Raw genomic sequence first — 24,150 nt, forward strand, 5'->3', positions numbered from 1 at the left:
CCTGCAGCATGCCAAGCTTCCCTTTCCTTTACTGCCTCCTGGAATTTGCTCAAACTCACATCGATTGAGTCAGTGATGCCATCCAAACATCTCGTCCTCTGTCATCCCCTTCTCCTCCTGCCCTCAATCTTTCCCAGTATCAGGGTCTTTTCCAAAAAGCTGGCTCAGTGTCATGTCAGGATGGCCAAGTGGTCTAAGGCACCAGACTCAAGATTCTATCTTCCAAAGAGCTGGCTCTTTGCATCAGGTGGCCAAAGTATTACAGCTTCAGCATCAGTCTTTCCAATGAACATTAAGGGCTGATTTCCTTAAGGATTTACTAGTCTGATCTTCCTGTTGTCCAAGAGATTCTCAAGAGTCTTCTCTAGCACCACAATTCGAAAACATCAATTCTTTGGCACTCATTCTTCTTAGTATCTTTATTTCAAGCCCAGGATGTCCAGAAGCAAATGTAAAAGCAGCAGTGACATAAGCTGGTACTGCTAAGAAACTAAGTACCAAGCAATAATGATAGAAACAAAAGTGAAAATAACTGAGAGAGCAGAGGAAGTAACTTAAGAACTGAAGAGATTCACAATGCAGGAAACTGCAAGGGGATTTTCTTTATTTGAGAAAGCACTGTTAAGGTTTTGAGGCAAGGACACGAATGTAGAACAGTACATATGAAGGTTGCAACAGCTGTTCAGAATGCAATCCAGTGATACTGTGTCACCTACGACAAGAACAGAGCTACTATCCAGACATGACTGGATAATTTTTTAAGAAGGTAGACTGAATGGAATCCAGCAAGGAACCAGAACCTGTGCCATCAATGTCAGGCGTGAGTAAAACTGCAGCATGCTTTCCATCTCCTACTGCTGACGATCCTTCAGCTCTACCATTTCCCACCTCTTCTCCCTACTCTAGTCAGCAACTCTTCTTTCCTGTTCCCTCAGTGCCAGCCCGTATGCCAGCTGTTGCACTTTATTATTGTACTTTTCAAGGTACTGTACTGAAGATTAAAAATGTTCATTTTTTTTGTTTTTCATGTATTATTTTTATGAAAAATATTATAAACGTATTACAGTATAGTACTGTTGATATAAAGATGGTTGTGTTAATTGTGTACCTAGACTAACTTTGTTGGACTTATGAACAAATTGGACTTATCAGAACTCATTTGTATGTAGGGGATTTACTGTACACACATTTTACACACCTGCTTTTAAAATCAGTTTTAAGAAAAGGGAAGGAAAAAATATGTGCTTTTACACTCTCTTTTCAGTTCAGTTCAGTTCAGTCGCTCAGTCGTGTCCGACTCTTTGCGACCCCATGAATCGCAGCACGCCAGGCCTCCCTGTCCATCACCAACTCCCAGAGTTCACTCAGACTCATGTCCATCGAGTCAGTGATGCCATCCAGCCATCTCATTCTCTGTCGTCCCCTTCCCCTCCTGCCCCCAATCCCTCCCAGCATCAGTCTTTTTTCAATGAGTCAACTCTTCACATGAGGTGGCCAAAGTACTGGAGTTTCAGCTTTAGCATCATTCCTTCCAAAGAAATCCCAGGGCTGATCTCCTTCAGAATGGACTGGTTGGATCTCCTTGCAGTCCAAGGGACTCTCAAGAGTCTTCTCCAACACCACAGTTCAAAAGCATCAATTCTTCGGCACTCAGCCTTCTTCACAGTCCAACTCTCACATCCATACATGACCACAGGAAAAACCATAGCCTTGACTAGACGGACCTTTGTTGGCAAAGTAATGTCTCTGCTTTTGAATATGCTATCTAGGTTGGTCATAACTTTCCTTCCAAGGAGTAAGCATCTTTTAATTTCATGGCTGCAGTCACCATCTGCAGTGATTTTGGAGCCCCCAAAAATAAAGTCTGACACTGTTTCCACTGTTTCCCCATCTATTTCCCATTAAAATTACATAATTACCTTTACTGGTGCTCTTTGTTCATGCAGACCACAACTACCACCTACAATCACTTGCTTTCAGCCTAAAGAACGTCCTGTAGCCATCTTGCAAGTTAAGTGTGTCAGTAGCAAAGTCTCTCAGAAGGTGTATCTGGAAAGTATCATACCTTCATTTTTAAAAGACAGCTTTGCAAGATATAAAAAAATTGGGGTTAACAGTATTTGTCTATTACTCTACCACCTTCTGGACTTTGTTTCTGATGAGAAGTCAGCTATTTTTTTTTTTTTTTAAATCAGGGTTCTTCTAAGTAAATAATTGGCTGTTTTCCTCTCCTTTTCTTATTTTCAACAGTCACACTGACAGGTCCATTTGCAGATTTTCTTACATTGATCCTACTTGAAGTTCTTTGGGTTCTTTCGATGTATATGTAGGTCACTCTTTTTCTATAAATTTGAGATGTTTTCAACCATTATCTCCATGAATACTTTTCCACTTTTTTTCTCCCCTTTTCTTCTTGTACTCTATGTACACTGTGATGCAGTTAATGGTGCCCCACATTCCTCTGAGGTGCTTTTCAATTTTATTCATTTTTTTTCCTCTCCTTTCTTTGGATTTCTATAGATCTATTCCCAGTTCACTAATTCTATCTTTCCACCAGTTCAAATCTTACTATTGAGCCCCCTAACTTTTCATAGTTATAGTACTGTTCAACTCCAGAATTTCCACTTTGTTCTTCTTCAGAATTTCTGTCCCTTGATTGTTAGTATCTATTTGACACAGGTTGTCATCATATTTGACTTTTTTGATGAAGGTTTCCTTTGATTATTTGAATACATTTATAATGATAACTTCAAAGCCTATTTCTATTAAATCCAACATCTTTTCTCACAGGCAGTTTCTATTGTCTGTTTTTCCCAGTGTATCAGCCATATTTTCCTGGGCTTTGTTTTTGTTTGCACATCTTTTACCTTTTTACTGGGAACTCACCATCTTTTATAATACTATGTGGCAACTCTGAGTACACTCCTCCATCTATGAGGTTTTATATTTTTATCTGCTTACTTGTTTAGCAATTTGCTGTTTTATTTTAAAGAAGTCCACTTTCCCACCACACACACCCAGCCGCTTGGAATGTTAAACCTCTGATGTTGATCCTCAGTGGGGAAATAGCCTAGATATGCCCAAAGTCATCTTGCCCTAACAGTAATTTGTCAGGACTCTTTCTGTGACTACTCCCAGATATTAACCTCCACTAATTGCCAGCTGATCACTCTACTGTTTTTAAACAACAGCTTCAGGCACAAATTGTGCTACAGAGGAATCCAGTCAGATTCAGGCTCCTTTGAAGGAGTAGTTTCAAGTCAGTGTTTGACATTCACTGTCTCCAGAAAGGCCCCTTCCAGCTGTCTCTTATCCCAGGTTCTTGCTGGCAAACTCAATGGCCTGAAGTTTAGTTTGTATCTTCTTGAATCTATAAACGTCCCAACTGCCTTTGGGAGGCAGTTTTCACAAACAATCTCCACTGTTTGTGAAAGTACTCTTAGGTTTGAACTTCTCCAGCTCTACTGCAAATGAAGTCAGTTCCTTGAGGCAGAGATTAAGAGCTATGTTTTATGACCTGCTTCTCTCAGTTCAGTTCACTCAGTCATATCTGACTCTGCAACCCCATGGACTGCAGCACACCAGGCCTCCCTGTCCATCACCAACTCCTGGAGTTTACTCAAACTCATGTCCATTGAGTTAGTAATGCCATTCAACCACCTCATCGTCTGTGGTCCCCTTCTCCTCCAACCTATCCCCAAGCAAAATCTCTGAATAGAGGCTCTCAAGATGAGGATGTGGACAACAGCACATTTTTTGGAGTGACACCCATTTAAGAATTGAGTATTTGGTGGGGGACAGGTAGCAAACAGAGATTGTTTCTCCTGACATAGAGCTACCACTTTACAACCTACAGAAAAGGTAATCTATTCCCTAGCAGCTCTGTTACCAAGGTAACCCTTTATTCCACAAGTAGGGGCTAGACAGAAGGTAGCCCCCTACTTCTGCAACACATTTGCCCAAAACTTACCCTCAAGAGCAGGCATCTGGGGGTAGGATGAGAAATCCTGATATCCTGCTTCTCCTAGGAAGAAAACATTCCTTCCAGCAGAAGTTGCCCATTTACTGTATGCCCTAGGACCTATTTCCAAATCTCTAAGAAGTTGCTTTTTAATAGTTTTCCTCTGTTGTTCTAGTGACCAGGTCTGCAGAGTTCTTATGCTATCAGACTTAAAAGTCAAAGAAACAGTTATTTTTAAGATGATTTTGATGCAAGCCTGGTTTGAGAATCACTGATTGATAGTGTCCTATGTCACATCACCTATTTTACTTGAATCTCTTTAAAAAACAAAAAAGCGTACAGGGCAAGAATTATTATTCTCATCCTTTATAGGGAAGGATTCAGGAGGCTCACAGATAATTAAGGTCAAATAAGGTCATAAGGACGGGGCCTTAATCCAATAGTGTAGGTGTTCTTACCAGAGCAAGAGACACCAGAGACCTCTACCTACACCCACTGCCCCATGCTCAGACAAGAAGTTATATGAGCAAAGAGACAGAAGGTGACCATCTGCAAGTCAGGAAAAGAGGCCTTACCAGAAGCCAACCCTGTTGGAACCTTGATCCTAGACATGTAGCCTCCAGAACTGTGAGAAAATAAATTTCTGTTGTTTAAATCACCCAATCTGTGGTACTTTTTTAATGGCAGCCCAAGCAGACTAATACATATACCCAATGGTATTCTGTCAGATAGACTGAAAGACTGGTGCAATGCAGATGAGAATTTGCAAATAATTCTGAAGGAATCATAACTAATGGTGTTGATTCTTAAGGCAAGTAGCATTTTGGTTCTGAAATATCACAGGACAGCATAATATCAACAGTGCTGCAATGACATCCATATTAAAGAATCAGAAGTTTCAGGTTAAAGATATAGTAGTATAGAAACATGGCAAGATCCGGATAAAGTTTACAAGCAAAATCAATTAGATTTAAATAACTAGAAGCCTAGATTCAACATGGAGCTGGAAGGGCAAGCAATTAAGGAAAGGCAAAGTTGGGAACACAGCATACACATACAGAGAGAGAAAAAATGATAACATAAATGGAGCAGAAGGCGAACTGAACAACTGGGGAAGGTGGATGAAAGGTAAACAGGTGGGCTTTGTACATTTCATCTATAAGATTTAAATTATTTCAAAAAAATTTTAAGCTAGAAAAATTCTAAAGAGGAAAGAAATGGTCACACAAAACTTAATTATTCACTTGCTTTTTATTAAAGTGACATAAGAAGCAAGTCCAGAGAAGAGGTCTGGCACTGAAGCCCTACTTTCAAACTTACTTCTAAGCACCAAGATGTAGAGAAGATACTAAAATTCTGTGAATCTGGGTTTTCTTATTAGCACTATGGAGATCATACTTCATAAGGTGAAGAGAAGTAACATCTGAAAGCATACTTCGATTGTCTGGCCCATATATAGATCACACCTGATATTTGTGTAATGAAATGGCTATAAATAGCTCTAAATGTTCAAAAAAAGATCTCATCTGACTAAACTGATCAGGGGTGGCTTCATAGACAAGATGGTGTTTCAGGAAGGCTGTGAGGCATAGATAGGACTACAGGAGCTAAAAGACAAAGACCCACAAAGGTGGAGACCTTAGAAAGAACAACCTTAGAAAGAATTGATAAGAATAGTAGTTAAGTCATGTTTCATTAGAGCAACTGTTCTTTAAAAGAAGTAAGTACACATGAGAAATGCAAAGGCCTCTTGGTTTTTTCTTTATTACTTCTTTGGTTAAATTTTGGTATCAAAGAACTCACAAATGACTCCAACATTCTGATAATTTCTACCATTCATATACTGCACCTGTGTCTTTGAATTTCAAAGCGTTAAAAAAAAGAAGAAGAAGAAGAAAGAAATCCAAACACTATGAAAGGGTATAAAAAGAAAAATGAAAGTGTATCTCCCTCACTGTTTCTAAAGGTAGCCACTATCAAGTTTTCCATATATCTTTTCAAGAATTGGTTATACAAACACATACATACCCTTTCAGTTATTACTGTATACTGACAGAGCAATTCTATACCCAGTTTTGCACTCTGTGTCAACTTTCAACTTTCCTAGAGAGTTTTATCATTTTTAACAACAGAGTAATTTTTATAGCATAATAACTAGACCAGACACATCACTGACAATTAAGCCTGACTTCAACTTTCCAATGGGGCTTCCCTGATAGCTCAGTTGGTAAAGAATCCTCCTGCAATGCAGGAGATTCCGGTTAGATTTCTGGGTTGGGAATATCTGCTGGAGAAGGGATAGGCTACCCACTCCAGTATTCTTGGGCTTCCCTTGTGGCACAGCTGGTAAAGAATCCACCTGCAATGTGGGAGACCTGGGTTCAATCCCTGGGTTGGGAAGATCCCCTGGAGAAGGGAACAGCTACCCACTCCAGTATTCTGGCCTGGAGAACTCCATCGACTGTATAGTCCATAGAGTTGCAAAAAGTAGGACACAACTGTGAGCAACTTGCACTTCACTTCAATTTTCTATTACAAACAATGCTGTAACCAATATTCTCTCTCATGTATTTGTAATTATAGCCATAAATGAAATAAAAACAACGGAATCTCAAGGTTAAAAATATGTTCATTTAAAATTTTAATACTGTCAAAGTTCCCTCTAAAATACTGCACCAACGTACCAGTGAATGAGTGCAACAGTTCCCCACCACCATCACTTACCCAAGGCTGATTCAAAATTTTCCATATCTGACAGGATAACATGTGAAAAAAAAATGTTTCTCATGAACACTAGTTCCATAATACTCTCAGTTATATGCTTTTTTCACTTTCACTCACAAGTTATTCAGAGGTATGGTGATGAGATGGCATCAGCAGTCTGGTGCCTAAAGGAACGTTTGTTGTATATTCTTATGTTTTAAAATGTAATCTTTATTTCTAAAACAATAAATATTAACAGATAGACAATAATATAAAAGTTTTTCAGCATCCTCAGTCCATGTAAATCTGACACCAAAATATTGAGAATCTTTGGTTCAGATAATCTTCTCTGTCTTAAGAGGGGGAAAACAATCCTTTGATATTCAGACAGCATTCAATTCATAGATTAAGGAAACACATTTACAATACTGTATCTGTTTGGTCAGAAATTATGTATTTCCACTTAGCTCTTTTGTTACAATGATAAAAGTAATGTTTCCTTCCATTATATCCTAATTGGTCATTGTTTGTTTATAGGAAAATTACTCATTATTATATGTTCATTTTTTAAAGCCAGCCACTGAATTAAATCAGCTACTGAATTCTGTTTCTGATACTTTCAGATGACATTCTTGACACTGTTTTTTGGGTTTTTTTTTTTAAAGCTTATGTTTATTGGGGTATAATTTACATACAAACTGGAGAATTCTTAGAGAGATGGGAATACCAGACCACCTTACCTGCCTCCTGAGAAACCTGTATGCAGGTCAAGAAGCAACAGTTAGAACAGGACAGGGAACAACAGACTGGGAAAGGAGTACATCAAGGATGTATTTTTTTGTTTATTTAACTTATATGCAGGGAACATCATGCAAAATACAGGACTGGATGAAACACAAGCTAGAATCAAAACTGCCGGGAGCAACATCAATAACCTCAGACATGCACATGACACCACCGTTATGGCAGAAAGCGAAGAGGACTAAAGAGCCTCTTGATGAAGGTGAAAGAGGAGAGTGAAAAAGCTGGCTTAAAACTCAACATTCAAAAAACTAAGATCATGGCATCTGGTCCCATCACTTCATGGCACATAGATGGGGAAAACAATGGAAAAACAGTGAAAGACTTTATTTTCTTGGGCTCCAAAATCACTGCAGATGGTGACTGCAGCCACAAAATTAAAACACACTTGCTCCTTAGAAGGAAAGCTATGACAAACTGAGACAGTATATTAAAAAGCAGAGACACTACTTTGCCCACAAAGGTCCATATAGTCAAAGCTGTGGTTTTTCCAGTAGTCATGTATGGATATGTGAGTTGGACTATAAAGGCTGAGCATAGAAGAATTGATGTTTTCAAACTGTGGTATTGGAGAAGACTCTTGAGTCTCAATGGACGCTGAGTTTGAGCAAACTCCTGGAGGTAGTGGACAGGGAAGCCTGGCATGCTGCAGTCCATGGAGTCACAGAGAGTCAGCCACGACTGAGCAGCTGAACAACAGCAACAAAATTTACACACAGTAAAACTTGCTGTTTAAGTAAACATCATGACTATGAAGATGAGAACATTTTTCGCACCTACAAAAACTTCAGTCAGGTCCCTCAGTAATAAATCCACTTGCCCCAATCCCAAGCAAACTGTCCCTATAATTTTCATTTTCCAGAATGTAAAATAAATGGAGCCATACAAAATGTAGCATTTTGCATGTGGCTTCATTCACTTAGTATTAACTAATTTGAGCTACCTTCATATTGTTGTATCTATTAGTAACTGATTCATTTTATTGCTGAATTATATTCCATTGTATTTCACAATATGCTTATCTATTCACCAGTGATGGACATCTAGATTGCAGTTTGGGGTGATGATGAATAAACTACTATAAACATTCATATACAGCTTTTGCTTAGATCAGTGATTTCATCGTTCTTGGTTAAAACATAAGAGTGAGACTGCTGGGTCATATGGATCCACTGGAGAAGGAAATATAGTTTTCTTGGCTGTAAAATGGGGGAAAAAAAAAAGGAAGGAAATGGCAACCCACTCCAGTATTCTTGCCTGGAAAATCCCATGGACAGGAGCCTGGCAGGCTACAGTCCATGGGATTGCAATAGTCGTACACGACTTAGCGACTAAACCACCACCATTTTAAGTATAAGTTTAACTTCACAAGAAATTGTCAAACTGCTTTCTACAGTGGCTATAATATCATGCATTTCTACCAGCAATTTATGATAGCTCCAGTTGTGTCATAGTACAGATAGTTTTTAAAAAATCACATGTTAAGTACCAACCATCCATATCTATTTCATTAAAGTTAAAAACCTGAATGTGTGTTGAATTAGATCAAATGTCTTTTTGGGAGTTATTAAAATGGTCATTGTTTATCTCCTCTGACACATTAAATATGACGAGATATTAATACATTTCTTAACAATGATTGTTGACTCCTGGAATAAACACATTTGGTCACAGTGTATTATTCTTAATAATTATTAGTTTTCTTAAAAATGTCGGTATCCATACATGAGATTGATTATTTAATAAAATACCCTCCTCCTTCTTTGGGTGGATATTGTATTCACCACATGATTCCAGTTTTATGACATTCTGAAAGAGGCAAAACTATTTAAAAGATCAGCAGTTGCCAGGGGTTTAAGGGATGAATAGCAGAGTGCAAGAGGATTTTGGAGGCAGTGAACCTATTCTGTTGGATACTGTAACAGCTGATATATGTCATTTTACATTTGTCAAAACCCACACACAGAGTGTACAACTCCAAGAATGAACCTAAATGTAGCCTACTGGCTTTGGGTGATAATGATGCATCAATGTTCACTGGATTACAACCAATGTACCACTCTGGTGAAAATGTAAGTGGTAACGGACACTGTGTGTATATGGGGTAGGCAGTAGATGGGAACTCAGTAGTTTCCAATCAATTCTGCTAGGAACCTAAAATTGCTCTAATAGTCAACATTAAAAAAAAAAATCAAGGATTTCTTTGCAAATGAAATAAATGAGACTGAGTTCTCTCTGAGCATGGGAATGAGGAGATTATATTTGCCGCGTGGGAGGTTTTTTGAAAAGCAGACACAACTGTCCTTTCAAAAATTTGAAGCAACAGGTCTGACAAACACCAGGTCTCTATTGCTGTTCTTTCTTTCAAAAATTACCAAGTGTATTCTGATACGCATCTGCATGCAACTGAAAATCTCCATAGTGGGAGCAAAAGTTTTACTGGAAACAGATGCAAAATAATTTTGTCTCCCTTATGGCTCAGGGGATAAAGAATTTGCCTGCAATGTAGGAGATCAGGGTTCAATCCCTGGGTCAGGAAGATCCCCTGGAGAAGGGAAGGGCAACCCACTCCAGTATTCCTGCCTGGAAAATCCCATGGACAGAGGAACCTGGTGGGCTACAGTCCATAGCGTCTCAAAGAGTCAGACACAACTTAGCGACTAACACTCTTTTCGTTTCAATGCAAAACACAACTGAAATGTAAGCTGCAGTTGGATTGAAGAAAGCTCAGGTAACAAAGAAGTGAAATCATTTCTATAGAGATTTATAATCAAATGAACATGTAATAGAATGAGAAAATTATCTTTATACTAAGCAAACATCTTTAGGATATTATCACCTAAGTGACTAATTTAAAAACTTAAGTTATTGTCAGTAACTTTGCACTCTCTCAGGAACCAGAAGCCTTTAAAGACATTATGCCCAATTTTCCTTGTTTTCTAGGAAAATAAAGCCCCAAAAGCAATAAAGTTAAAAGCAAGATGCAAAACTGGTGGTAAAACAGAAATGTACTCTTTCAAAATGAAATCTACCAATTTCCCCTTCATGTCTATTTAGTTAAAATAATCAAAATTTGCCTATTATTCCATCCAAAGTGTTTATCTATTCCTATCTATTCTCACTGCCACCAGTCTGATTTAGGTGCCTATCATACAGATAGATAACTTGTAGTTGTTCAGTTGCTAAGTCATGTCCAATTTTGTACAGCTGCATAACTGCAACAGCTCTCAACCACCCTTCCTTAACCTTAGACTGTTTGCTTTTTAATTCATCCTTCACACAGCTCTCAAATTAATCTTAACACTTTGTCACTGCATAATTTCAATGTCTAAGAACCTGTGCTCATGTATGGATCTGAGAGTTGGACTGTGAAGAAAGCTGAGCGCCGAAGAATTGATGCTTTTGAACTGTGGTGTTGGAGAAGACTCTCGAGAGCCCCTTGGACTGCAAGGAGATCCAACCAGTCCATCCTAAAGGAGATCAGTCCTGGGTGTTCATTGGAAGGACTGATGCTGAAGCTGAAACTCCAATATTTTGGCCACCTCATGCGAAGAGCTGACTCATTGGAAAAGACTCTGATGCTGGGAGGGATTGGGGGCAGGAGAAGGGGACGACAGAGGATGAGATGGTTGGATGGCATCACTGACTTGATGGACATGAGTTTGGGTGAATTCCGGGAGTTGGTGATGGACAGGGAGGCCTGGCGTGCTGTGATTCATGGGGTCGCAACGAGTCGGACACGACTAACTGAACTGAACTAAAGGACCTAGAATGAGTTTTTAGCACTTCTTAGATCAAATCTGAACTCCTTTGTCCTACAAGTTCCTTTGGCCTTGATTCATTCAATATTTTTTCCACTCTTCATCACCACTCTTCATCACCAATCTATACCCAAAACACACTGGGTGTAGATACATTTTTATTATATTGGTATACACTATATTCAGTACCCTGAGTCAATCCAAGCAGTCAATAAATCCCAAACACATGCTGCTGCTAAGTCACTTCAGTTGTATCTGACTCTGTGTGACCCCATAGACAGCAACCCACCAGGCTCCCCAGTCCCTGGGATTCTCCAGGCAAGAACACTGGAGTGGGTTGCCATTTCCTTCTCCAATGCATGAAAGTGAAAAGTGAAAGTGAAGTCACTCAGTCGTGTCCGACTCTTAGCGACCCCATGGACTGCAGCCTACCAGGCTCCTCCATCCATGGGATTTGCCAGGCAAGAGTACTGGAGTGGGGTGCCATTGCCTTCTCCAAAACACATGCTAACCACTGTAAATATTTAAAATTCACAATATTCTTTGTGCAACACTATAAAATGTTAGTATATTTAATTCTATTGTATAAATAAAGCATAATTTTATAAGAAAACATGACATGTACTTAATATTAAAAAACCAAAACTATAAGAAAGTAGGACTACAAAATAAACAAGTTGCAGATTTATAAATTTAACCATAAATGAATCTTAAGTATAAAAAATTTTCAGTTCATTGGTGAATATTTTTGGAATCTATTTTTTCATTAGAGAATGGAGAGGTGTGAGTTTGCATTCCAGAGTATATGCTCTCCCATTTGTAAGTATTTATTATTCATTTGTTGTCAACGTCTAGTCAAGTGGGTTTCCCTTGTGGCTCAGCTGGTAAAGAATCCACCTGCAATGCTGGAGACCTGGGTTCAATCCTGGGTTGGGAAGGCCCCTTGGAGAAGGGAAAGGCTACTCACTCCAGTATTCTGGCCTGGAGAATTCCATGGACTGTATAGTCCATGGAGTTGCAAAGAGTCGGACACAACTGAGTGATTTTCACTTCTAGAGTCAAGTAGTAACAGGTCCCTTAAAAATATTTTAATAAAAATTAGGAAAGAAAAATGAAATTTAAAATATCCTACCCATATCTTCCCTGTAAAATCATTAGAGGATCTTATTTTAGTGACAACATTCTTGTGTTCAATGGGGGCAAGTTTTGAAAAAACCCTGCAATAAGTCTCTTCTGGGAGAAGTCAATGCTACAAATACGATTCTTAGCTGCTTATCTTTGATTACATCTTACAGTTTCAACCCTATTAATCTAATAGAAATCCATCCTTTCTTTCATGTCTCAGCTTCAGACCTTCTTTAACTGAGACGTTTACTATAACCTTAGACCTTCCAGTATCTATGGGTTCCCATTGTGCAAGGCTCTATGAAGACATTCTCAATATCCAAACATTTAAAGGAAAATATTTACCAAAGATTTTGGGAATTTACACCCCAAGACTTAGTAATTCCACTTTTGGAATGTACCCAAAGGAAATAAAATCAATATTATATATAAGAATGATGACAGCAGAATGACTGATACTTGAAAACTTGTAAACCTAAAAATTCCAAAATGAGGGCTTGACTATGAGACATAATCATAATATACTGGGAAATAAGAAAAAGAGAATATTAACACATGAAGAATCTGGGTGGTGGGAACAAAACCCCAATATGTACCATTCTCTGTATTTTTAAAAATATTTCATAACATAAAAATCTTAAATGGAAATTAATATTCTTTTATCTTCCAAATTTTCTATAGTAGGTAATATACTAACTATACAATAAGAAAAACTTTCAAAAAGTAAAGGTGGAAACATATAATTTACTACAATAAGGCTTCCCAGCCATTAAATTTCCTTACTTTTGGCTAGAACTTAATCAACATGTTGCTATTTCATCAAATTCTTTACCATCTGAGACACCAGGGAAGCCCTCTGGTTGAATACTTCAGGTCTTTATGAACAGTGAAAACTTCCTCTTCCCTTATAAGTTAGATTTTTTTTTAACAGAAATCTTTCCCCAAAAAAGCCATAAAGGACTCCTTCATGGGAGCAGGGGGGACTTGTGTTTATCCAATTCATATTCATTACTGATTTTAATATATCTGCTATGTATACACTTAAAAGTGTTCTCATAAATTTAAATTAAGATTTATCACTTTAGGATGTATGTGCTTTCCTCCCAAAACATATTAACATCTTAATGCTCAGAAATTTAATTTTATTCAACACTAAAGTACTGATTATACAACACTCAAATACCATGGAGAGAATGAAGGGACCAGAAGATAAAGAGTTTAAGAAATAAAATGATAGATTTGGTAGACTCATCCATACCAAAATAATAACTTTTTTTAAAAAAGGATGAACTACAAAGATAGAACACAAAAAGAGAGCATCAAAGATCACAGATGAGATGTCAAAAACTTTTTAGAAGCCTTAAAACAGGTGATCTAATATTTTACTAGTGAAGTGGCGAATTCTGAAGCCTAAGCACCTGTATTACTTTGCTAGCATGTGAGATGAGTGCAACTGTGCAGTAGTTTGAACGTTCTTTGGCACTGCCTTTCTTGGGGATAAAAACTGATCTTTTGCAGTCCAAGATAGGCTTCAACAGCACATGAACCAAGAACTTTCAGATGTTCAAGGTGGATTCAGAAAAGGCAGTGGAACCAGAGATCAAATTGCCAACATCCACTGGATCATAGAAAAAGCAAGAGAGTTCCAGAAAAACACCCACTTCTGCTTTATTAACTACGCTAAAGCCTTTGACTGTGAAAACTGTAAAAAGTTCTTAGATATGGGAATACCAGACCACCTTACCTGCCGCCTGAGAAATGTGTATGCAGGCCAAGAAGCAACAGTTAGAATCAGACATGGAACAATGGACTGGTATACAGATTGGGAAAGGAGTATGTCAAGCCTATATACTGTCACCCTGCGTATTTAACTTATATGCAGAGTACACCATGCGAAATGCTATGCTGGAAGAAGCACAAGCTAGAATCAAAAAGATTGCCAGGAGAAGTATCAATAACCTCAGATATGAAGACGACACTACCCTAATAGCAGAAAGCAAAGAGAAACTAAAGAGCCTCTTGATGAAGGTGAAAGAGGAGAGTGAAAAAGCTGGCTGAAAACTCAGCATTCAAAAAACTAAGATCATGGCATCCAGTCCCATCACTTCATGGCAAATAGACGGGAAAACAATGGAAACAGTGACAGATTTTCTTGGACTCCAAAATCACTGCAGATGATGACTGCAGCCATGAAACTAAAAGATGCTTGCTCCTTGGAAGAAAAGCTATGACCAACCTAGACAGCATATTAAAAAACAGAGACATTACTTTGCCAACAAAGGTCCGTCTAGTCAAAGCTATGGTTTTTTCCAGTCATGGTTCTAGTTGGACCATAAAGAAAGCTGACCATGGAAGAATTGACACTTTTCAACTGTGGTGTCGGAGAAGACTTGAGAGTCCCTTGGACTGCAGGGAGATCAAACCAGTCAATCCTAAAGAAAATCAGTTCTGATTATTCATTGGAAGGACTGATGCTAAAGCTCCAATAACTTTGGCCACCTGATACAAAAAAATAACTCACTGGAAAAGACCCTGATGCTGGGCAAGATTGAGGGCAGGAGGAGTAGGAGACGACAGAGGATGAGATGGTTGGATGGCATCACTGACTCAATGGACGAGTTTGAGCAAGCTCTGGGAGTTGGGTGATGGACAGGGAAGCCTGGTGTGCTGCAGTCCATGGGGTCACATGACTGAGCTACTGAACTGAACTGAAGCACCTCTAAGAAGCTGATTCATACAGCCCATAAGCAGGAGGTTTCAGAGACAGGAGGCCCCCGCAGGCATTTCTAAAGGTAGAATGAGGTGCTGTGTTCAGTCACTAGTCGTGTTCAACTCTTCGCAATCCCATGGACTGCAGCTAGTCAGATACCTGTGTCCGTGAAATTTTCCAGGCACGAATACTGGAGTGGGTTGCCATTTCCTACTCCAGGGGATCTTCCTGACCCAGGGATTGAACCTGTATCTCCTGCACTGGCAGGCAAATTCTTTACCACTCTGCCACCTGGAAAGCCCCATATCTATCAAAAAATAGAAAGATATCATAACAATGAGCTCTAAGAAATTAAAATATGAACAGGAATTTAAAATTCAATAGAAGGGTTGGAAGGTAACATTTTAAAAAAATCTCTCAAGAAACACAACAAAAAGACTAAGTGATGGAAAATAGGAAGGAAAAGAAAAATTTTTTTAAATGACCAAAAAATTCTAATACCCAAATAAAGCAAATCCCGAGAGACAAAAAATCAAATAAGCAAGAGATTATCAAAGAAACAATGCATCAAATTTAGAATATTCATTCAATAAAAGATACCATGGACAAAACCAACAGAAAAATGACAGGCCAAGAGAAGGTATTTTTCAATCCTATAACCAACAAATCTCCACAAGGAACTCCTGCAAACCAAAAAGAAAGACAGGAAGGGGAGTTCCCTGGTGGCCTAATGGTTAGGATTCTAGGCTTTCAATGCCCTGGCCTGGGTTTAATCCTTGTTTGGAAAACTAAGATTCTGCAAGCTGCATAGAAGGGTGCAGCCAAAACAAAAAAGAAAAGAAAACCCAAAAGAAAGATAGACAAAGGACAAAACAGACAATCAACAAAAGGGAAAACCTGAATGGATATGAGATGCTCAAATTCATTAATTATCAGAGAATGTAAATTAAAACAAGACATCATTTTATACCTGATTTGCAAAAAGAAAGAAGTTGGATAAAACCAAATACTGGCAAAGATACGGGCAGACAAGAAGCCTCCTCACTGCCAGAAGGCACATAAGCTAGTCCTCCTATTCTATAACGCAAGAATCCCACTCCTGGCCATATATCCCAGAGAACTTCTCACACAGATCCATAAGGAAGTACAAATAAGAGTATATTTACCACAGTGTACTTGTGATGCCAGAAAGGCAACTCAGGTGTCAGTGATTAGGGAATGAGAAGTAAAATGTGGTATGTGCATATTATGGAATTCTACATTACACAGAATTATATGTACACACAAAACAAAAAGGTCTCCAAAACAATGCTGAGTAAAAACAGTAAGAAGCCAAACAAGGCCCATAACACAATACAAAAACTAAATATACATACATACAACACAATACATATTTTTCATATGTATTGAATACATATGATTCATATATAATCAAGGAATATATCAGCCATAATGCAGTGGGTACCTACTAGAAAAGGTAATGGAAGTAGGGCTCAGAAATGAAAGAGGACTGTTATAGTCTGATGATGGTGTCCAAAAATGGGAAGCATAGTTAAGCGTAACTCTTTTTACCTAAAGCCCTAATAATAATAATTAATTTCCCAAAACTAAAGGACACAAATCCCCAGCTTGTAAGGACCCACTGAGTGCCCTTAAAAAAAAAAAAAAAAAAATCTAGACACATCATGGAATTTCTGGGGTTTAAAATAAAACTCTAAAAGCTTCTGGAGATTGGGAAAAAGGCAGGGAAGGTCACATATAAATGAAGAGTAAGAATGGCTATGGATTTCAATGGCAACATTAGAATGCAGAAAACAATGAAACTATGACTTCCAAACTTTTTAAGCCTGGATTTTTATATTCAGACAAATGATTGATGAAATGTACAGGTAAAATAAAGATTTTTTTTCAGCCATGCAAGATCTTAAAAACATAAAGTTTTTGCTTCCCAGGTACCCTTTCTCTGGAAGTGAAAAAAAAAACAAACATGGAAAACAGGAGATCCAATATCAGAGCAAAAATTTTAAGGTGACATAAAGAGAAGTTTCAGGGTGACAGCTGTGCAATAAGCCTAGAAAGTAATCAGTCCAGATTGCTTTAAAAGGATAGAAGGTTCTAGGACAGCTGTCTCAAAATGGAAAAGGGAAAATAGGTATTACTCCTGGAAAAACAAATACTGGTTAAAAGAATAAATGATATCATAATATACTGCATTGTCCTGCTATAATTATTTACATAGTTATAACTAAACACTGACTTAATAAACATCTAAATAAATATATTTAAAGGATAAGTGTAAATGTGGAAAGTCAATAGATAATGTCTAAAACTGCTGTATCGAGAAACAGCAATAGAAGCAAGTTATTTATAAATATCAAAGAGGAAACAGCTAAAAGAAATAAATAAGTAGCCTCTAAAGTGTAAAGGCTGGGACAGGGAACGGTTGTTTTACAGATACTATTCTAATTTAAAAATTGTATTTTTATTGCCAGTAAAGCAAGGAATTCCAATGGCCTTTCAGCTTTTAGTAAATTAGATCTTCACAGTATTATTTCTTGGTGTTAAACTATATCTAGTTTGAGGAGCAGAAGACTGAACTGCAAACCAAAACAAAATCAAGCTTTAACAATTGATGAGAACATAGTACAAATAGCCCTGTAATTGAATCCCAGCTCCACCACTTAACTCCGTGAAGTAGGACAAGTTACTTAACCATCCTCTACATGTAACCACCTTCTCAATGTGGTTTTGCAAGGATAATCAGGTGAAAACACCTGATGTAGTACTTGACCCATCAACAGATGTTAGAGCAACTTTTGCTTGTCTTTCTGCTCCCTAGCTAAAAACCCCCATTTTGACCCCAAGCTGCCTTGCTGGTCACAGAATACAAAGACTCATGGACAACTCAGCACATATCCCTCCTCACACTGAAAAATCAATCATGATGAGTAAGCAGACTTATCTTTGTATATGAAGTGCAGCATATTCTTATTATGTGAAGGAGATTATCCTCATTATCCACATTTTGGATTATTGCCTGCTTTCAAACACTGTTCCAATTAGTCTAATACATTCGATCAGAACCATTTTATCACTAAGGTCTGTTGTGTAGGAGCATTATCAACTTCAAAAACAAACAAACAAAAAATTGTATGTTCCATCAGTCTTCATCCCTGCTCTGTCACTGCAAAGACTTAAAAATTTTCTAATGAAGGTCCTATCTGGCTCCCAGCTGGCTTGGGGCCACCTCCTGCTTACTGCAGCAAGAATAGAGTGAAATCAGCCCCAATCAGCTAATTGAATTGTTTACCATTTTCAATGTTTTCTTCCATTATTACGGCTGAATTCAGAATACCCTGCAAAATACAAAAACCTTAAAGAGAGTTAACAGGGAATTATCTTTATCATTATGTCAGTCACTTTTACTTGCATGGCCAAAAGTCTTAATTGATTTTATACAAAGCATATATACTTCTGGAAACAATCTGACAGACTTAAATTCATAAATCATCAAGACTTTATCATTAATTCAACAAACATTATGCTAACATACTGTAGATAAAATAAATAAACCCTACTCTCAAATGAGAGGGAAAAGGTAAAAATAAAATTGAGAGCAACAGAGAACAAGTAGTCCAGGAAACAACTGAGAGCAGCAATTCCAGACTATCTGGTATAGTTTATAACACAGCTAAAGCAAAGGAAAATTAGTAAAATTACCAAAGCTGAACACAGCCCTGAGCCTTCTAATAGCCAAAGTATAAAGAGAAACAGGATGGCTTACAAATAGAAATGATCTAATAAAAGCAGTCATTTAATTTTTTTTTTTTTAAAGCAAAGAAAGAAAACAAAAAGGCCTGTCACTGAGGGCTTAAAAGAACTTCTCTTTAAGGTTTATACTTTATAAGTATCAGTAAATAAATTATAAACAGTGTCTTGGGTAGCAAGGAAGAGTCTTTTCATGTTCCTTTTCTCATGTCCCAATCCTAGATAAAAGTCAAAGTACAAAATATTAATTCACAGTTCTGTGAAGGAATTTCTATAAGGATCTAAAGTAACATAATGCAAGTACACTGACTTCAGGTGAAGTGTTAATTTCTATCATTTAGCTTAGTCTAGGTTTTCAAAAATGCATGTTTTGCTTCTCTACCAGACTGTAAACACTCAAGGCTTACGTTTGATTCCATTTGAACTTCCTTTGCTTTTTAGTACAGCTCCCGCTCAATTATAATGACCAATAAAATGTTACACAGTCAATATTTATAGTCATTATCTGTTAGTCTTCTCTGCAACACTATACATTCCATGAGGACAGGAACAATGTCTTGATCACATCCACATCCCCAGTCTCTAAGCATATGAATGGACCAAAAACAGAAAACACAACCAATAAGTATGAAAGGAGAGTAGAAATAATTCCTAAAATGGCAGTGATTCTGATTCCAACAAGAGCTGGAACACCTAGGCAAGTTACTTAACTTCTCTAACCCTCAAAGCTTTAATCTGTAGAAAAGGAAAAAAAAGACACTTCAGAGTTCTGTAAGCATTAAACCTTTTACTCTACAGAAAGTATTCAGCACAGTATCTGGAAAAAAGCTCATTAAAAGTTACCCCTTTAACTTCTCTCAAGTTCTCCAACTAAAAATCCGGTGTTAAACACAACAGTGCCATCAAAGAATAAATTATTTCAGTAAAAGTACAACGGAGTTCATCCTTCCTTTCCTTTGAAGTTGAAATTTCATCTCTTCAATCTTTAAAATGGAAGAGGAATAGCTTGTGAATTACTTTCAAAATATCACAAACGCAAGAACAAGGGGAAAATGTCAACAATGAGCCCTGAAGTAACACGAAGGGGGAAAAATCACTTACTCATCTACTGTTAAGAAACAGGTTTTTAAGGAAGTGTTTATTAAAGGAAAAGAGGACTGAAAAAGTTAGAAATGTTATTTAATAGTACGCTTAGAAAAAATTACTTCCAAATTGTTTATTCAGAATTTAAACCTTAAAAATCCAATTATCTTGACATCGTTTGCTTAAAAGCGGAACATTAAATACTTCCATTCAAACCGAAAATATTCCTTCATGACGGCTTCCCGGACTCCAGTCATCCTTCAGTTCTCTCCTCCCATTCTGAGCTTCCCTCGCATCACCACTGACACACGCTGTGTGCAGACTAAGTTCTGTCATTCCTATAATTACCACACCCCTGTCAGCCGCTTCAGGCCCATGTTGTTATGACATCTGTAAACTGCAGTCGCCCGTCTCCACTCCCCCGCCCCCCCACCCCGCCCCAAACCTCCGGCTCTGGCTGTAACTTGTCAATTTCCGAGACCTGACCGTTCCCTACTGCCTCAGTTACGGTTTTTACACACACCCCCACCCCCTGCTCTCACCTGCCTCAGTCACGCACACTCTGCGCAGCCCACCCCCGCCCCCCCGCCCGTCTGCGTGGGGCCGCGGCGCTGGCTCCGCGCTGCCTCCTCGGCTCCGCGCTGCCTCCTCGCCGCCCCGCAGCCTCTGCGCCCCGCAGTCCCCGGCGCCGCTAACAGCCCGGCTGCCGCGCCAGCCCGCCCCGCCCCGCCTCGCCTCCACCGGCGTTCCCGATGGCGAACACACCAGCGCTCCCCACCCCCACCGTCCCCTCCGCCTGCCGCGCGGCCGTTAGGACAACCGGGCCGTGACGCACGGACGCGCCGCGAGTGCCCAGGCCCAGGAACCCGAGCTCGAGCAGTCGGCGGCCCGCCCTCGCCGCGGGGCCTCTCCCGGGTCCCGCCGAGGACTGCCGGATCCGCCGGCGGGAGGGGGAGGGGTCGGGGGCCGCCACAGCCCCGCACTCACCAGGTTCAAGGCAACCGATCCCGGTGCCACTTCTGGGATGAGCCTCCGCCTCGCTCGCTCGCCTGCCGTGCGTCTTCTACACAACCTCGAAAGAGTTGGCTCTCTCTCCGCGCCGCTCACCAGGCCTTGCTCGTCGCCTCCGCCGCCGCGCACCCAGCACAGCTAGACCTAGCTCAGCCGGCGTTCGCAGTGCGCCTGCGCGCGGGGGCCGGGCCGCGCACTTGCGCGTGCCTCACCACCACCCTGCTGCAGAGGCTGCCGGGAGATGTAGTCTTTCAACTCTTTCTCTGGAGGCTCTGGCGGTTAGCTGGGAACCAGTGGAAAGTCCGGAGTCCGGGAGAAGGTCCGATCGAAAAGTTTGGCAGTTAATGACAAGGGTTGGAGAGTCATGCTGGAGTGACAATGAAACGGTAGTTCTTAGGCTGAATTGCAAAGTTATATCTTGTCTTCGAAGCTCTTCCAGGGCGGCGGGTCGATCTTCGCTCACCTCTGTCTATATGCACGTTTATTGAATTAATAATGGAATGAATGAAGGCTGAGGGATTTTTACAAGAGTTATAAGTCAGCGCCTCATGGCTAAGGCGTTCATGTGCAGCACGTTTGTAAAAACTTCTGGGTATATCCTTTTTGGTTTTGTCCCGTCCTCTTTGCCTGGTAATGCACTGAGCAGTACCAGAATTCATTAAGGAATTAAACGAAACATGAATGCTGGCTTTACTCTCAACAAATACTCTCCAACGAAAATTTGGGGCAAATAATTATTACTGTTAAATTTGACGGAATTCTCTTTGGGGGATTCTTTTTGAGCAGTGGCTTCTAAAGAAAGACTGAAAGCAGCCAAACAGATGTCACAGAATATGAAGTCTCACATATAACAATTTATCAAATCAACCTAAAACACACACGGAGAAGCAGGGTGAAAGAAATGGGGTAACTCTGTAACATTAGAGCGGGAGAGAGGACCATACTATGCAGTGTTCATTTGTCCTGAATGTCTTTCTGCCACATCAGTATTTCCCACTAAAGGTGTGTTTTCTAGGATGTGTTGAGTTCCATCAAGGGCCCTGGTGAAAGGGAATGTGTTCTAAGAGAGAGACTTGGCCCGGGGTTGCAAAAGAGTCAGACACGACTTAGCCACTAAACAATAACAAATGTCTCACCACAGCGGAGCTGAGGACAGATCACTTTATTCCAATCAGGAGCTAATATTAATATTATTCAGAGCTGGAGTTTAGGGTCTGTGAAAACTAGTTTCTTTCCAGTTCACCCTTTCTCCTAGTTAGGGTATCCCATGAGGGTCCTGACCAAAAGTCTGGAGTATTTACTAGGGCCACTCTTCCTTTTCAGGGCTTCCCTGATAGCTCAGTTGGTAAAGAATCCTCCTGCAATGCAGGAGACCCCTGTTTGATTCCTGGGGCAGGAAGATCTGCTGAAGGAGGGATAGGCTACCCACTCCAGTATTCTTGGGCTTCCCTGGTGGCTCCGCTGGTAAAGAATCTGCCTGCAATGTGGGAGACCTGAGTTCAATCCCTGGGTTGGGAAGATCCCCTGGAAAACAGAAAGGCTACCCACTCCAGTATTCTGGCCTGGAGAATTGCAGGGTCACAAAGAGTCAAATGTGACTTTCACTTCACTCTTCCTTTTGATTCAGGCTCTTCAACCCCATGAGACAGCCAAAAACTCTACACAGTTTTTCAGCCACTGCTTTCAGAATTAGCAATAACTTCAGGTGGAAAGATAATGGCAAATATCATGCTCACTTCTGATGGGTTCCCTTTCCTTTCTTCCAGATCTTGGATCTACAAGTTCTGACTGCTGTGGTAAGCTCCTCAGTGCCTTAATGTTTATTATATTTTGCCCAGCTGTAATCAGTGGTGGGAAGACTTGTTCAAGATAACAGTAGTCCATTGCTGAAGCAGAATTCCTATAAATATGTTACTTTTACAAAAATGTTATTGTACCATACATAGTGTTTTGCTAGCTAATGTCTCTCTGACTAAATCTTTTTGTATTTAAAAATTTTTTATGTTTACATTATAGAACAATGGTTTTGCTATTACAAACAATGCTGATATGAATGTTCTTGTATGTATCTTCATGGGTACAGGGAAAATGCTAGATCCTAAGACACTGCATCTTAAACTTTACTAGATGTGGTAGGCAGAATTCTAACATGGCCCCCATAGTCTTTGCCCCTTGCTTTTGCCCTGCCCTTTGAGTGTGGGCAGGACCTATGACTTACTTCTGGCCAATAGAATATGGTAAAAATGATTACATTGCATTATATGTCACTATCTTAGCTGACTGGAGCTAGACACACTGCTACTGGCCTTTGAAGAAGCAAGCTTTCATGTTTCAAGCTTTCATGAACTGCCTATGGAGAGGGCCTAGTGGCAGGGCAGTGTAGATGGTTTCTAGAACCTGGGTGCAACAGTCAGAAGCCTCAACACTTCAGCCACAAGGAAATGAATTCTGCCAACAATCTGAAAGAGCTTAGAAGTGGATTCTTTCCCAATCAAGCCTCCAGAGGAGAAGACAACATAACACCTTGATTGCAACTTTGTGAGACCTTGAATAGAGGAAACAGTTCAAGTGTGCCTGTAACCCTAGCTCACAGAAACTGTTAGATAATAAATGTGTTTTAAGACACTGCGTTTCTGATAACTGTTCCATAGCAATGTAAAACTAATATACTAGATATTGTCCAATTACTTCACAAGTGGTTATGCCTACTTCTACTCCACAAGCAGTGTGGAGTAAAATTCTCTTTTCTGAACATGACTAATTAAGAAAATAATTTGAGAAAGAATACAATTTTTCATAACAATATTTTTGTTTCTGTCTGGTTTGGCAACTTATTTTAACTTTTTTTAGAAACTCTTGCATATTCAAATTTTGTAAGCTATATTATAGCTCCAAAATCACTCCAGATGGTGATTACAGCCATGAAATTAAAAGATGCTTATTCCTTGGAAGGAAAGTTATGACCAACCTAGACAGCATATCAAGGCTATGGTTTTTCCAGTGGTCATGTATGGATGTGAGAGTTGGACTGTGAAGAAAGCTGAGTGCTGAAGAATTGATACTTTTGAATTGTGGTGTTGGAGAAGACTCTTGAGAGTCTCTTGGATTGCAAGGAGATCCAACCAGTCCATCCTAAAGGAGATCAGTCCTGGGTGTTCACTGGAAGGACGGTGTTGAACCTGAAACTCCAATACTTTGGCCACCTGATGTGAAGAGTTGACTCATTG

The 24,150-nt window shown here is 39.5% G+C and overlaps 1 protein-coding gene and 1 long non-coding RNA gene across 2 annotated transcripts in view; one reads left to right on the top strand and one right to left on the bottom strand.

Annotated features, from left to right (window-relative positions):
• KPNA1 (karyopherin subunit alpha 1) overlaps positions 1 to 21,098 on the bottom strand; it is a 71,366-nt gene extending 50,268 nt beyond the window's left edge. The window contains exon 1 of the mRNA XM_027535087.1: positions 20,900 to 21,098. The gene's annotated coding sequence lies outside the window, so the exon portion shown is untranslated. The remainder of the gene's footprint in view (positions 1 to 20,899) is intronic.
• Positions 21,099 to 21,147: 49 nt separating this feature from the next.
• On the top strand, positions 21,148 to 23,548 carry LOC113887895. The gene is made up of 2 exons (XR_003509859.1): positions 21,148 to 21,829; positions 22,690 to 23,548. It is a non-coding gene; the product is annotated as an uncharacterized LOC113887895 (long non-coding RNA).
• The last annotated feature ends 602 nt before the right edge of the window (positions 23,549 to 24,150 follow it).

This window comes from Bos indicus x Bos taurus, chromosome 1 (genome assembly GCF_003369695.1).
Source record: "Bos indicus x Bos taurus breed Angus x Brahman F1 hybrid chromosome 1, Bos_hybrid_MaternalHap_v2.0, whole genome shotgun sequence".
NCBI lineage: Eukaryota > Metazoa > Chordata > Mammalia > Artiodactyla > Bovidae > Bos > Bos indicus x Bos taurus.